We start from the raw sequence: 17321 nt of genomic DNA on the forward strand, positions 1-17321 counted from the left end.
TAAAAAAGTTTAGATGTTTGCCATGCCGCACAAGGGGGACATATTGAACATTTATAAATATGTAAAAAAAACTTTGAAACTTCCTCTTTCCATTGGTATGTAGATTGTTCATTTTGCATTTATACTTAAATAAATACGAATTTATTAAATTGGGTCCATCATTTAGAATAACCCTGTAGATTGCCTTTATGCGCAGTCAGGTTTTGCGAAAAAAAAATTTGCCATTCAGTGGACTTTCTGGAAACACCCTACGAAGGGAGGGGGATTAAAGTCTCCTTCAAAAGGTGTTATCCATTAACCAAGCAACTTCCTCAACTCAAGAGAAAGACGATAGGGCTTGCGATCGTCCTGATCCCGGATCCGCATCTTTATAACCCCCTAAACGATCGTTCCTAATCTTTGGCTTTATCCGTTTGGAAACGCGGGTACCTCTTAGTAATGGTCTCGGGGTGGTTTGTAACGAAGCATCCATTTTCCACCTTGAAGTCTTACCGATCACTCTGTAGATGAACACCCTGTATCTAGAAGCGTTTTAAGTTGGGTGCTTCGTTACAAGTGCCATGTCGAAAGATAGAAGGTATTTAATTTAATTTCTAGGGTGATGTTCCAGCCGCCACTACCGACAAGGGCAAACTAATATTTTAGAATTTCAGCTCCATTTAGGCATTATTAGCAGGATTACATTGATTTTGATTGATTTTTTGATTGTAACCTTATTTTTTTACTGTTTTTAGGTAGTAGGCCATGGATTCATGCAGATTGTGTTTTGTTAACTGTAGTTCACGGACACCAATCAATAAAAATGGCCGACGATAGAAACATGTCACTACAACACTTTGATAAATATGATATAATATACAGGGTGAACGATACGAAATGTTACCAACTTCACATTGGTCATATCTGACGAGCTTTTGAAGTACAACAGTTCATGGTCTTGTTTACAAGCTTCCGGAAGTATGTCAGTGAAATAAAAAATATCCGAAATGGAATTCAAACGTAATGTAACCGTTATATTTTCCTAAAAAATCACAACCACTTACTTTTGTTGACCATCACATTGTGCAAATGAATTCTATTGACTGCCCAAGAATTTCATAGATTACGAGTTCCAGAGACTACAAACGATTTCTCCTGACTGTTTTATAACTTTAATATGGATTTGTATCTTATATTGATATTCTTATACAATATACAGGGTCTCTGATAAGTCTGCAAACGTTCGATTCTCGAGGAAAATATACAAGATACCAAAAAAATTGTATACAAAAGTTTTGGGGTTCTTCGTCTACTAGGCAGTAATAAGTTTAATTATACAGGGTTGGTCATAAAGGCGTGGTACACCAAAATTGCATTTTTTTAAATGGAACACTATGTATATCATTCTATATTTTCTCTAAGCCCGTCGATTATTATTTTTTAATGAGGTTTTTTTGATAGTATATTCATGTGTATATAGGGAAGCCCAAATATAAGTTACTTAGACAATGTTTTCTATAACCCTTCAGTTTAGGTATAGAACATTGTACAGGGTGTTCCATTCTCTATACTTTTACAGCGTATGTACGTGATTGTTGGTGTTATCAAAAAATTAACATAGGCGCCATGTGCTTTTTTTGGGCCAAACTTAAAATGGTAAAATCAAAATTTGAAAATATTCGCTCGCTAAAGAGCTACGGGGGATAATAAAAACATTGTTAATTTCAGAATGACCCCATATTTTCTTAGTTGAAAGAGACACAGAAGTTTCTTTATTCAGGTAAAATAGTTATCGAACCTAACCTCAATGAAGTGTTGGGATTTTGGAAATACATATATCAAAAATGTGCAAAAAATGTTGGAAATGTTTAAGAATATTCGAATGTGTTTCAGAATACTTGGGAAATTTGAGAAAAGGGAATTTTTGATACGTTTCAAAATTTTGAAAACGTGTAGGAATTTTGTAAATTTTTTTTAATATAATATCATCTAGACATCTTACGTTTAACTTGAAAAAATGTGTCAAATATGCTTTGAAACATTGGAAACTGTAGAATTTTTTTGTAATTTTCTTATACTGGGATCAGTTTTTAATTTTCGTTAACAAAGTACAAGCCCATGTATTAACGGACTAGGAACTACGAATAGACAATTTATAAATTGGAATAATCGTTAGAAATAATCGACATCGAATCTTTTCAATTAATTAATTATGATTACCAAATGATTACTTTTTAGTCAATTATCAAACAATCCACTTAGATTCGATAAACCCTCTTCTTCATGCATTAAAAATATACTAGAAAATCATTTTTAATTTTATTACAATTTAATTAATCGAAATTTTCGACTTCAGCTTCACCGTGGTTTTCGAGTAGGAGTAAATTTAATTATAAGAAGAGGCTATAATTTAATTTATCAAGAAGGGACCCTAATGTTGTCACTTGGTCGTTAATTATCCAAAGACAAATCGGACTCTGAGGCTAATTCACAGGAAACCAATGCAATTTTAACCACAAAAACCTCTCGCCATCCGCCATACTTTAGTAGTTTAGAAACGGAAGTGACCATGTCCATAATCGGAAATAGCACGCATTTGCTATTCCGAACGTAATCCACTTGGCACTTATTGAGGAAGGTTGAGATGATGATGACATTGCTCGAGGCGGTTTTGCTTTTTGTAAAAAAAATGTCAATAATTGCGCATTTTGTAATTGTATAGGGCGGTTTCGGTTACGGACGCGCGTAATCGACACCCTCGCGTAAACGATATTGCAAAGTGCGACTTTCTAAACCTCGTAGAAAATCGCGCTACTTTTTTTTTACTTTCTCGCGGGCATATTTTTAAAACGGTACGGATCTGTTTAATGTTCGCCACTGTAATGAACGGACAGGATATGAGTGGGAGGACTCGTAAAAATTGAGTCCTAAAATTTATCACGTGTGATGTTTATTTCTCCGAGAGAGAAGCGCACATGTTCGTTTTGTTCATATAACAATTAGCTCAATTTGGCAGAGGAGGCAGCGCGATATAAATCGAAACCTACGTTAACAAATTAAAAAAGTCAAGCCCGCCTTCGTCTTCCATAATTTTCTCTAATTTCTCCGACCGCGTCCCATCGACGGGGAATTATTTTTTTTTCCCACAACCTACTCTGGTCTCGATCGGCAATTTTTGGTCAATCGAATTACGTTAGGCGCCTCGGGAAAGGTCAAACGAGGAGAGATAATCGAATGGATCGCTTCTAATTAAATTTGCTTGTTCCTCTTTTTGGCGTAATGAAATCGATAGGAGGCAATTCACACATTTCGCATAAAAAAACCCGAATGTCAGTTTCATCCTATTTGCCTTGATTAGATTTAGTCGTCGTCTGGGCACTTAATTTAGCTATCGCTATAGACCCCAAGTCTAACGATTTCGCAAAATTTCGGGAAATCTCCGAAAGTAGTCGGAATTTTTTCAGTTTCAAAATCGCATTTTGTTAAGCATCAAAATACGCAACTTTGCCAAATTAAATTACGCACCTATCTCTTACAGTTTCCGAGATCCCCATGGTGGCCCTCGAATTTGAATCGGCCTGTATAAAGACACCTGATTTGAATTATTAGTGTCGCCCGAGATATATGGGAGTCATTTCGGTTGTAATCTGAAAATGAAAAGTTCCCTCAATAAGATAATGCAATCCCTAAATGGACAATTTCATTGGGTTCTAACGGGTAATCAAAAAAGGATTGACGTCGAGTCGCCTTTGGAAATTCAAGTTCGATATTACGAATTCCCTTGTAAACAAAAATTCGACAGCAACTCTTTTTTGATCGCATTGTACTACCCCTGGTACTACCTATACAGGTTGTCCAGTTTTCGAGTGTCACTATAGGGATCTCGCTTATCTTAAGAGATAGAAACTTGGTTAAGTTAGGGCAAAGTTGCGAATTTTCGTGCTGAATAATAATCTAAGAATAAATTTATAATATCTTCAATAGTTTTGAAAATATGGCAAAAAATCGAAAATTTCCGATTTTCATTTTTAACTTTTTTATGGTAAACTAATTGTACTAGACATTTCTAATTAACACATTATTCAGACACTTTTTAATGTAGATTTCGAATATGGCATCCCGTTTTTAATAACTTTCAAGATAACGGAGAAACACGTGGCAACTTTAGTTTTTTTTATGGGCGCCGTTTTGGATTTTGACATTTTGAGATTAGGTCTTTTTTCTCTTTACAACGATATATCACACATGGTGGTTCAGTATCACATTTTTTCTAAAAATACAATTTTCATTTTCTGCGAAGAGTGCTATGCAAAAACAAAACGTTTTGTTGCGAACAAAATGTTGACCTATTTCAAGCAGTGTCATTTACGTTTTTGCTAGTTTTATTGCTAAAATATTATTTATTCTTATGTATTTTGTTCTAATTTGAATTATAATTTTCTTTCAAAATGAAGGTTCAATTCTGTTCATATGAAAATCGAATTTTCTCAACACATCTAGTTCCCTGGTGCCAATGCTGCAACCGGACATATGCATCAAACTGTCAAACTTTTGTTCACAATAAAAGAACGTTTTGTTTTTCCAAAGCACTCTTCCCAAAAAATTAAAAATTGTATTTTAGGAAAAATGTGATACTGAACCACCATGTGTGATATATCGTCGTAAAAAGAAAAAAAGACGTAATTTTAAAATCTCAAACTGAAAAATGGCGCCCATAAGAAAAACTAAAGTTGCCACGTGTTTCTCTGTCATCTTAAAAGTTATTTAAAACGAGAAGTCACATTCGAAATCTCCATTGAAAAGTGTCTGAATAATGTGTTAATTAGAAATGTCTAGTACGACTAGTTTATCAGGAAAAAATTAAAAACGAAAATCAGAAAGTTTCGTTTTTTTGCGATATTTTCAGAACTATTGATGATATTTTAAATTTCTTTTCAGATGGTTATTCAGCAGGGAAATTCGCAAGTTTGCCCCCATTTAACCAACTTTCTCTTAAGGTAAGCGAGATCCCCATAGTGGCACTCGAAAAATGGACACCGTGTATAGTACGATTGTAAAATAAAAATTTAAAAAAAGCAAAAAGTTTTATTCATTTATAAAAATTAGGAATTAACCAATTAAGAAATGGGTCTCAAATTTTTGGTATGCGTACTGCGCCAAGCAAAAAAAAACACGAAAAATCATTTCGTCACAATTTTTCACGGAATATCGCGCTTATTTTTTCCGCTAGATTAATTAGGTACCTAGACTGAAATCACAGGAAGTGAAGTAATTATCAATAATACTCTCTATCTAAAGTAATGATAATCACTTTTATCACAGATAGTGTTAAAGTGTATTTCAAGGATCTGATATTTCCTTAATCCAACTCAATTTGGCTCGCATAGAATAGAAACTATTAATTCAAAATTTTGTTTGAATTCAATGCCAAGGATAAAACATTAATACAAAAACCTTACTAAATGTAAATTCAAGTAAAAAAAGGTCAATAACAGTGCATGGGAATTAATTCAATGCCATTAGCTTTTGTAGTGCATGAGTTCTTGCTCGATTTTGTCCACAAACTACCCACTCACTACATATAAAAGTGTAACCTCCTCCCATTTTAAAAATACCAATTACCAACGGTAACGTAAGGGAGTGATACCAAAACAGAACAACAATGTGGGAAAGGAAAGTGCTGAGAAGAATATTTAAAAGAAAGAAAGTAGGAGATAGATGGGAAAGGAGAACGAAGAGGTGATGGGCTTGTATGGCCAACCATCCCATAATAGGAGTGATTAAACGCCAAAGGATACGCTGGCCGGGCTAGGAGAGCAAAGGGAGGCGGAAAAGGGAGTGGATAGACGCAATTGTAGCAGACTTTAAAAAAATCGGAATCCGAAATTAGGAAGAAGTAGCCATGGACAGAAGGAGATGGCGGAAGATAATCCAACAAGCCCAAGTCCTTCTAGGCCTGTAGAGCTATACCATATACATGGTGTCCAAGATAAGGATGTCTATCATGGGGATCTCCGAAACCATAAAAGATACGATGATGGCCAATTAAACACAGAAAACCAAAAAATTCAGATAACTTTCGAAGTTATTCCAGAAAAACCGAAATTTTCCAATTCTGTTTTTATGTTTTCTGGCGTTATTTGGACAAATGCAAAAAAAATAGAAAAAAACCGTTTCTCGTTGCCTCTTTTTGGGCAACATAGCGTTGGAATATTTTCAGTACAACGTTTCGTTTCGGAGAAATCATCGTCAACTTTATTTTTTTAGAAATGGTTCGTAAAAAAAGTACATGTACTGTTTGAGTAGCATTTTTTACTACGAATACATCGATGTACGGCACACAACAAAAAAAAGATTGAAACTGTTGATTTCAACAGAATGGTGCATCCGCACACAACGCCCTAATCGTGGGAGAATACTTATCGGACAAATATCCGGGAAAATGGAAAATTTTACCGGTAATTCTCTCCCGATTAGGATATTGTGCGCGGGTGCACCATCCTGTTGAAACCAACAATTTCCAATTGTGGTTTTTTTTTGTGTACCGTAAATCGATGTATTCGTAATAAAAAACGTTACTCAATACAGTATGTACTTCTTCTATGAGGCACCTAAAAATTTGATGATTTCTCCGAAACGAAACGCTGTATTGAAATTCTCTCAACGCGGTCTTGTAAGGCTCAAAAACTGAGAGATTTTATCTGTCTCTTTTTCAGAGAAGCGAAACCTATTCAAAGAGGAGCTTTCTGAAAAGCAGGATTCCAACATGTTATTTCCTTATTTCTCTCTAGTCTACTCTCTACTCACGTGACGGAATGCAAATGATGAAAAATTCCAAATAAATGGCACGATTGTAGCAGAAAAGTATTGATTGTTCCCTTTTTCCCTCGAAAGTTCATTACCGAGGGTTGCAAATACACCAATATCGAGTCGCTATTAAAACGAAAGGGTTAATGTTTGAAGGAGAGGTTGTTAGAAATCGATCGATCCCTATTTAGTGGACAAAGGTTCATTCGTGTGCAAAGAAGCCGAACTTGTAGAGAATATCGAACAATAGAGAGAAAAAGCTCGGCGAATTATTCCTTTTTTGTTTTCTATTAGATCGATCGAAAAGTGAATATTTCTGAAAGATTAAGTATAGCCTCAAAATTTGTCAGAAATAAGAAACAAGTAAAAAGGTTTTCGCCCTAAGGCGAGCAACTTTAGCGCATTCTGCATCATCAGTACTTTTGCACCACAGTTTCTAAGATTTAATGTAACACTCTGTATATTGTTGTGTAAACGTCATGTCGACGTTATTTAGGTCTACACATGGAAAATAGTGACGGGACACCCTGTATATAAGAAAGATTTCAATTCATTAAAATAAATCGATGGGATTGTTTACGAATAGGCACAGAGTTGAGTTGTTTCATTTGAGTATGTATTTTTGTAGTGTTAATTTTCCTTTTAGAAATCTGTTTGATTAATTGTAATCATTGAACTCAGAATAAAACTGGTTTTACTAATATATCAGGCCCGTATTAAAAAAAAAAGAAGTTGGTTCCGCAAAGGCGAAATGTGGGATTAAAAAATTAACAACGCTTTGTCGAATTTTCAAAAAATCGGAGAGGGCATACCCCAAACCCATTCAAAGACGTGCAACCAGTCTTTGTAACTCTTATGGTTGCTGAGAAAACAAAGAATAAATGCAAAGTGAAAAGTACGAAGTACATAGCGATCAAAAATACAAAAAAATTAAAAAAACCGTTTCTCGTTGCCTCTTTTTGGGCTCTACAACATAGCGTTGGAATATTTTCAATACAACGTTTCGTTTCGGAGAAATCATCGTCAACTTTATTTTTTTAGAAATGGCTCGTAAAAAAAGTACATATACTGTTTGAGTAGCATTTTTTACTACGAATACATCAATGTACTGCATACAACAAAAAAAAGATTGAAACTGTTGATTTCAACAGAATGGTGCATCCGCACACAACGCCTTAATCGTGGGAGAATACTTATCGGACAAATATCCGGGAAAATGCGAGGGAAAATGGAAAATTTTACCGAATATTTCCCTCATATGTCATAAATGCCATATGAGGTGTGCAATTATCGCTCAATTACAGCGATAATTGCACTGTAGAAAGCGAAAGAGCCCTGCGATAATTGCACTGTCCGTATCCATGGCAACTGGCAACTCCTTTGGACAATTTCACAATACACCAACAATTTATAAGTAGGTAACGTCAGTTTGACAAGTAATGCTTGTTCGGGAAATATTCCCCTAAATTACACTCGTGCATCAAAATAAACCTACGATAATTCTCTCACGCTTAGGATATTGTGCGCGGGTGCACCATCCTGTTGAAACCAACAGTTTCCAATTTTGTTTTTTTTTTGTGTACCGTACATCGATGTATTCGTAATAAAAAACGCTAGTCAATACAGTATGTACCTACTTCTTCTATGGGGCACCTAAAAATTTGATGATTTCTCCGAAAAGAAACGCTGCCTTGTAAGGCTCAAAAAGCGGCAATAAAAAATCATCTGTTCAAATAGCACCAGAAAAAATCTTTCTGGAAGGAATCTTCCGGTTTTCTTTAAAGCATAATAACTCTTTTAATTGTACATCTTTTCTCTAATTTCACCATTGTCGTTTCGGAGTTCCTATGATAGATATCCTTATATTTTTTAAAGAAAATTCGCTCTTCTTTAATGTGCTACATAATTGGTAGTCCTTAGGAAGTTCGTAATCTTGTAATGGGGAGGCTTGGCGTTTTGGATTATTTACTTGTAATTTACATTTAGAGATTTCCCTTACCCTTTTCTTATCATCTGATGACTATATATCACTTAGTTTTTTGAAATTTGACAAAAATAAATGGATCTGATTCAGCACTTCCCTTAAGAAATGTCAATGACGCAGATTAAATTAACAGTTATATTTTTCAAGCAACCCAGAGCTAAGATTTCAAGATGACGAATTTCAAATGCCAGATCGAATTGTTTGGGAATCTCTCTGTGGTTCAATATATCGCTATTTTTGAAAAATTGTACCAGATCGAAACACCACGTGCAGCCGTTCACCTGCGTTCAGTTTTTAGAATAAACCAATTACAAATTATGAAAACAATGTCATAATTAGATATTTATTGATCGACATTATTTGCGGAATCCCAACTTTCGTTATAATTAAAAATGCACCCACGCGCACGGAAAATTTGGGGCAATTCCTGAAAAAAACAATTGCAAATGGAATTGTTTCATCAATTTTTCACATTCGCTCAAATTACATTCTGACATTTCGTGCGTTTTCCACCGAATGTCACATTTTTAATTTTGGATTGTTTGGAATGTTTCAGGTGTAGCTTCTGGGATTGTGCCAGGTTTTTTTGCGAAAGTAAAACATTCCCTGTTGCGAAAAGAATCGCATTTTTTTTAAATTGGGGGCCAAAATCAATTTGGGCGACTTCCTAATGAAATGATTAGCGTGCCGTTTTAGACAAAAAAAAGGGGGGGGGGGGAATGTAAAATTCACAATATCAATAAATGTCAAAGTTCTCGCAAACTCAATTACCGTCGGTTTTTAAACGTCCATTATCATTAGGCTAAGTAGAGTAAATTGTGTTAATAAACCGTTGGTGAAGGGCCCTCCCACGTGTAAAAAAAAGACAAACCGTAACAAATACGACACGACTTTATCTACCTCTACACATCTTTTAAAGAATCAATTGCGTAGGTCACAACTAATCAGGGTCGTATCGGTATCTCTCGTTCGGAAATATTTCTACGTGGGGGTATCGGTAATGATAAAAAATGGACACCTGGAATTTAGTAGGCGAGATTTTGTAAAGATCAAAAATTTATATTTTTTTTTCCTGCCGTGGGACGCGTGTAAAAGTCAACTCGAAAATTTATAGGTAATTGTTTCCGTCAAAATTAGAAGACAATTCCTACTTTTTTCGAATCCCACGGATGCGGCTAACAAGAAGAGAATTTCACTTCGACTTCGTTATTATTACGAATGCAGTTTAATGTGGGCTGTAGGTCTTTCACCGCAATGGAGCAGGTTGTACACTTATTTACACCTCTCACATAATCTCATTACCATATTTCAATCCTACGATTCGCGCGCGCGACTAAAAAAAACTGGAAATTCGCGTCGTGTGTATTGCGCTTTAATTGCGGCAATGGGAATTTCGTGCATAAAAAAAGTGCCACTTTCACCACTTACATTCAAATTCCACGCTGGTCGCAATAAACAACACAGAAACGTCGCAAATTCTCAAAACGGAACAAAAAAAAGTTCTTCACGGTACACTCGAAAATTTACAACTGAGCACACACCTATCATTCAATTCAATGGAAGGGAAAAATATGAACGAGAATACTCAATGGGGAGGGGATGGGACGTCGAGCGAGAGGAAAGACGGTGTTTCATTCATAATCGGTCGACCTTATGGCGGTGCGAAGGGGGGAAGATCCGGTCTATACTAAACCCGTGGACACGATGACGATCAAATTCCACGCGATGACTTTGTACAGCCAACAATAAAAAAATATTTTTTTCGTATTTCGTGATTTGACGTAATTTAACTACGATTTACAAATCGCTGCCAATAATTGCCAGCAAGAGAGCGGGCGACCTTCCGCCTTTCCCGAAATTGCTTTTTTTCGAAGAAATTCTACAAACTGTTTACGTGCGGAAACTACGTCGATTTATTTTATTTGGACGGCATGCGTCGTTTTATGCAAAATATTACACGTAGATGGACAAAAATGCGATCAGGAGCTCCTCATTAACAAAATTTTGCAATTCTAATTAGACCTCCCCCACAACCGTTCTACAGTCCCAACAATTGATTTATTTAAAATCGATTGTAAAATATGGGAGGGTACGACCCCCAAAAGTGAAATTTTTCTGGAATAAATATGTACTTCCAGTATTAATTGGAGCTTTGGATCAGAATCATTCTACGAAACAACTCGAAATGCATATGGAAATTTTGGCAGTTTTTTGATTTAGCAGGAGGAGTGGGCAGGTTTCAAATTTAGCTGCCCTTCTCATTGGATTTACCTATTTCAAACATTGATTTTGAGCTTTCACCTACAAGTAATTATAATTCTTAACGGCCCGTGCCCGCATTGCAACTGCTAATTGATATTAAATAATAACATAAAAATGAAATATAAAATTAATCCAGGGGCGGATTGGCACGGGGGGGGGGCGGGGGGCGATTGCCACCTGGCCTGTAGATCATAATGGCCCGTTGGAAATTTATAAGTATGTGCTGTATTTAGTTTCTTGCACTATTAATAAATTATTAACACTTTTCTCTAATTGGGGTTGATGTTAGGTTGTTAAAAAATTCTGTTTTAATTGAAGTGTTTTACAATGAATTTATCATTTTTTGTCGTAGCATGAACGTGCTGAAATACAATGATAGGCGACGCACCTCGTGTGGATTGTATATTTTGTTACTTTTAATTATCAGCTGCAATTTAAAAAAAACTGTAAGTATGGTAATTGATTTTCGAGAAAGGAGTACTTTAAAATGTTTTTGTGGTGCACCTCAGAGCTATCCCCCCCCCCCCTTCCCCGGCACCATCATTACTACACTAATACTTTAATGGCTTAATGGCCCGTAAGTATACCCAGTCCGCCCCTATGTATAACCTTCCTTTTTTACCAAAATTCGACTAGGTACACCAAAATTTCTCGGGAAAACACTTTTTCTTATTAATTTTGGTGCGTAGAATCCAAAACAATTCGTACTTTTTCGATCAGACTTCTCAATCAAAAGTTATAGATTAGAAACCAATTTCGAAAGAAAATTCAAAGGGCTGTAACTTTTGAACTAGTAGCCCAATCTTGGAACTGTTTGAAATTATGGACTCTACAGGCCACATTCTATAAGAAAATTTTTTTTCCGGGTCGATCTGAGACAATTTTTTTTTCGGGGCTCAAAAAAAGGCAGTGTATAACCTTCCTGTTTTACCAAAAATCGACTACACCAAAATTTCTCGGGAAAACCCTTTTTCTTATTAATTTGGGTGCGTAGAATCCAAATCAATTCGTACTTTTTCGATCAGACTTCTCAATCAAAAGTTATAGACTAGAAACCAATTTCGAAAAAAAAATCAAAGGGCTGTAACTTTTGAACTAGTAGCCCAATCTTGGAACTGTTTGAAATTATGGATTCTACAGGCCACATTCTATAAGAAAATTTTTTTTGCGGGTCGATCTGAGACAATTTTTTTTCGGGGCTCAAAAAAAGGCAGTGTATAACCTTCCTTTTTTACCAAAAATCGACTACACCAAAATTTCTCGGGAAAACACATTTTCTTATTAATTTGGGTGCGTAGAATCCAAATCAATTCGTACTTTTTCGATCAGACTTCTCAATCAAAAGTTATAGTGAATCCTAAAACTAAGGTAAACCTTCCGCTTTCTAAATTGACGTGTTTCTGCAATTTTTGATTTGTTTATCAAAATTACAATGTACAGGGTGGCCAAATAAGAATGCGAGGTACTGTATCTGGAAACCTGTCCATCGTAAAGGCTTGCGGTAAAAAAAACTAACTAAAACGGCCACGAGAAAAACCTGGAAAATATTTTTAAGTTTCTGAAATGGCCGCTAAGGGGCGTAACTGCAATCTGGAATCTAAAAAGTGATTTTTCTGTGAATTCCGCTATATTACCCTAACAAAAAAAATGTCCGGTCTTTGAAGACGACGATAATCTGAACCTTTTTTATTTGACAATTTCTCTTGCATCTCTAAAAATGAAGTATTGGGGGGTATTCAAAGGTTTCCGTAAAGAACACCCTGTATCTCCGAAATGACTGAACCGATTTTAACAAACTCGGGTTAATTGAAGAGTTATTCTTCGGCTACAAATATTATAATATTGGAAGTTTTGTTAGTTTCACATATCGCCGCTTGAAAGCTTTTTTCGACATTCCGACAGAAATGGTTAATTTTCTCAAAAAAATTAAATGCGTTGGTTCGATTTTTTTCATGAAAAAGTAGCTAAATGATGCCTAAACAAGCTCGCGAAAACCGCATCTCGATATCTTGTTCCTAACCTTAAAATTCAGGCCAAAGAAAATTTTATACCCCCATTTTTAAGCAAATTTTTCCGGAATTATTTTTATTATATAATTTGTGGCCCTAAGGTGGATCGATTTAAAAAGAAGATTTTAATGCCGCCGTAAATGCTCGAAATGATGGCCAACACCATATAAATATGTATATATCTCTCTCAAGATATCGAGATGCTGTTTTCGCGAGCTTGTTTAGGTATCATTTAGTTACTTTTTCATGAAAAAAAAAATCGAACCAATGCATTTAATTTTTTTGAGAAAAGGAACCATTTCTGTCGGAATGTCGAAAAAAGATCTCAAGCGGTGATATGTGAAACTAACAAAACTTCAAATAGTATAATATTTGTAGCTGAAGAATAGCTCTTTTGAACTAACCCGAGTTTGTTTAAATCGGTTCAGTCGTTTCGAAGATACAGGGTGTTCTTTACGGAAACCTTTGAATACACCCTACCACTTCATTTTAGAGATACACGAAAAATTGTCAAACAAAAATTGTTCAGATTATCGTCAACTTCAAACACAGGATATTTTTTTGTTAGGTTAATATAGCGGAATTCACAGAAAAATCACATTTTTAGATTTCAGTAGTCATTAAATATAGAAAGTACCGCAATCCATTGGGCTCGTGTGTTAGAAAGAGAACGGATGATTTTTGCCCAAAAATGGCGGAAGTTACCAGATTTCAGTAACTTTAATGTTAGGGATTGTTCCACCTGTTTGAAGATATCTGAATATATTTTTATAAAACATGACAGTACTATGAAGTTAGGTTATAACAAATTACAGCTATTCGGATTTTATTTGTCAATTTTTTTAAGTTGGCAGCAAATTTGTCCAAAAATGGTGGATGATTGCGGTACTTTCTATATCTAGTGACTTTAGATTCCAGATTGCAGTTACGCCCCTTAGCGGCCATTTCAGAAACTTAAAAATATTTTCCAGGTTTTGCACATGGCCGTTTTAGTAATAAATTTTTTTACCGCAAGCCTCTACGATGGACAGGTTCCCAGATACAGTACCTCGCATTCTTAGTTGGCCACCCTGTACAATCGGCGGCACACTTAATAAAATAAAACATACAGGGTGTTACGTCCTTATTTTCCTTTTCCTTTGCAAAGAAAGACTTATAAAGGTTTGAAAATGACAGAATTTGCTAAGAGTGGACTCTTGGAAAAAATCGAAGTAAGATCTAAAAGTCTAAAAAAAGTCTTAATATCTGCGTCCTAATGTCTGCGACCTCGTCTGCGACCCACTTCCTTTGCGGTCTATTTTAATTAGAAAATCTGTAAATGAGGGAGTTTGCATGTACCAAAAAAATAGCGTTTTCTACTTACGCTAGCTAGAGGAAATAATTTGCTCATTTATGTCACATGCAATTTCTGTACAATACGAATAGCTTATGATTTTGTAAGTAAATCATTTTTATTCATTTTTTGGGAATTGGGCGCAGGCTGTTGGAAAAATTAAAAGCCCTCCCAGGATTGTTCAATTGTAATTTTGGGTAGGTTCGAATATGAATCCGAATGAAAAATTTTTAAAAAAAATTATCGAAATACAAAAAAAACTTACTCTCTATAAGTAAATCCGTCACCCAAACCTTCACACAACTATACCAAAAATAACAGAACGTAATTTCAATTTAACGTGCGCAACTTGACGCGTCGATTTTGCATCTGGCGGTTTTCCCTCAAAATCGCTGATAAAGAAAACACCGGTATTTACACTAAATTTCGAAAACCGCATTACGTTGATTACCATGAATTAAAAGATCACACATAATTAAGATCTTTGTTTGTTCGGCGGATAACAATGTTTTTATTTCACAAAGAGAAAAAAACCCAAACTGAGAGATTTTATCATGTGTTTCTTTTTCAGAGAAGCGAAACCTATTCAAAGAGGAGCTTTCTGAAAAGCTATTAGCAAGATTCCAACATGTTATTTTCTTATTTCTCTCTAGTCTACTCTCTACTCACGTGACGGAATGCAAATGATGAAAAATTCCAAATAAATAACACGATTGTAGTAGAAATATATTGATTGTTCCCTTTTTCCCCTCAAAAGTTCATTACCGAGGGTTGCAAATACACCAATATCGCTATTAAAACGAAAGGGTTCATGTTTGAAGGAGAGGTTGTTAGAAATCGATCGATCCCTATTTAGTGGACAAAGGTTCATTCATGTGCAAAGAAACCGAACTTGTAGAGAATATCGAACAATAGAGCGAAAAACCTCGGCGAATTATTCCTTTTTTGTTTTCTATTTTATACGCCACTAAAATTCATAGAAAGTCGAATTGTTTAGATCGACCGAAAAATGAATATTTCTGAAAGTGTAGCCTCAAAATTTGCCAGAATTAAGAAATGAGTAAAAAGGTTTTCGCCCAAAGGCGCGTTACTTTATCGCATTCTTCGTGCATTCATCAGTACTTTTGCACCACAGTGTCTAAGATTTAATGTAACACTCTGTATATTGTTGTGTAAACGTCATGTCGACGTTATTTAGGTCTACACATCGAAAATAATGACGGGACACCCTGTATATAAGAAACATTTCAATTTATTAAAATAAATCGACTGGATTGTTTACGAATAAGCACAGAGTTGAGTTGTTTCATTTGAGTATGTATTTCTGTAGTGTTAATTTTCCTTTTAGAAACCTGTTTGAATAATTGTAAAAGTTGGAATTGCGTGAGAAACTGTACAAAACATCTGGTCAAGTTTGCGTGCACTATAAAATTTAAAAATTCTGAGTTCTGAGTGAATTTTATTTTGAGCTAGTTTTGTGGGTGGTGTAGTTGATCGCAAACCATTGCACACAGCAGTATCTTAAGGTCATTTACTTTCCATTTTTTCCTGATTACATTGATCTTACCTGTACCTATATGCTTTCTAATTTAAGCCTTATTTTTTTGTTATTTTTAAATAGTAGGTCATGGATTCATAGAAATTTTATTTTGTATATTGCATCCATGGTAACTAAGGCAGCTGATACAAATTAATAAAAATGGCTGACGGTCGAAACGTGTCATTTCAAAATTTTGAAAAATATACAATAAAGAAAACAAAATCTCCACGAATCCATGGCCTACTATTTAAGAACCGTACAAAATTAGGTTATTATTCTTGGCTCGTGGCTCAAATAAAACAAATAGGTTGTGATTCATGAATGTATTAACGAAAAAAAATTGACGTAAGCTATACAGGGTGTTGCATTTAAAATATACCAACTTTTGCTCAAATGTCAGAAAAGATGGGCCAAATATTTCACAAAAAAGTGGCGTAGGGTCGCGAAAACCGTAAATCTCTACCTTAAAAAACAGCTGAGATACACTGCAGTCTCAACCAAAATAGGTCCACACGGTACATAATCAACGACTCCCACTTTCTCCCTCCGTAGGGCACCTATGCTGTAGATGAGCGTTTTAAGTTGGGCGTTTCGTTACTAAGAAACCGTAATTTCTGAATTCAATTATTTGCTCTACGAGACGAGTGATTGAGCTTTGCGTGTTTTCGCATTTTCGTATTGAATTTATTCGTTTTGTAACCGTTCCCGTAAGAATATTTAAATTGTTTGTATACCGGCCGAAAGCACTCTTGTTAGGGCAGAAGTGAGAGAATCAATGTTATTAAGCTAAACCGCAATTAAACCATAAAGTGCTATACATCATTGAACTCAGAATAAAACTGGTTTTAATACTATATCAGGCCCGTATTTAAAAAAAAAGAAGTTGGTTCCGCAAAGGCGAAACGTCGGATTAAAAAATTAACAACGCTTTGTCGAATTTTCAAAAAATCGGAGAGGGCACACCCCAAAACCCATTCAAAGACGTGCAACCAGTATTTGTAACTCTTATGGTTGCTGAGAAAACAATTAAAGAATAAATGCAAACGTCATCACTTTTTTGAGGGTGTATCCCAAACGAAACACGTTGGACCCTCGGTTTATTTGGAAAAAGTGCTTGTTTTGATCTCTCCCTCTACTACCCAATTTTTTCAACATACTTATATGTAACACACTGTATAGAAAATCGACTTGTCTTAGATCAATAGAAAGTCTGAAAAGCTGACAGAAGTGAAAAGTACGAAATGCATAACGATAAAAAATGAGTGACCGTCGAGTCACATTTGGAATTTTTGCTTACATGGAAAATCGTACTTAACTTAAACTTCCAAAGGCGACTCGACAGTCACTCATTTTTGATCACCCGATATAGCAAATGTGTTCTTCTAGGTTTTTTTGGTGTCGTATTGC

Source organism: Photinus pyralis, unplaced genomic scaffold (genome assembly GCF_008802855.1).
Source record: "Photinus pyralis isolate 1611_PpyrPB1 unplaced genomic scaffold, Ppyr1.3 Ppyr1.4_LG7, whole genome shotgun sequence".
NCBI lineage: Eukaryota > Metazoa > Arthropoda > Insecta > Coleoptera > Lampyridae > Photinus > Photinus pyralis.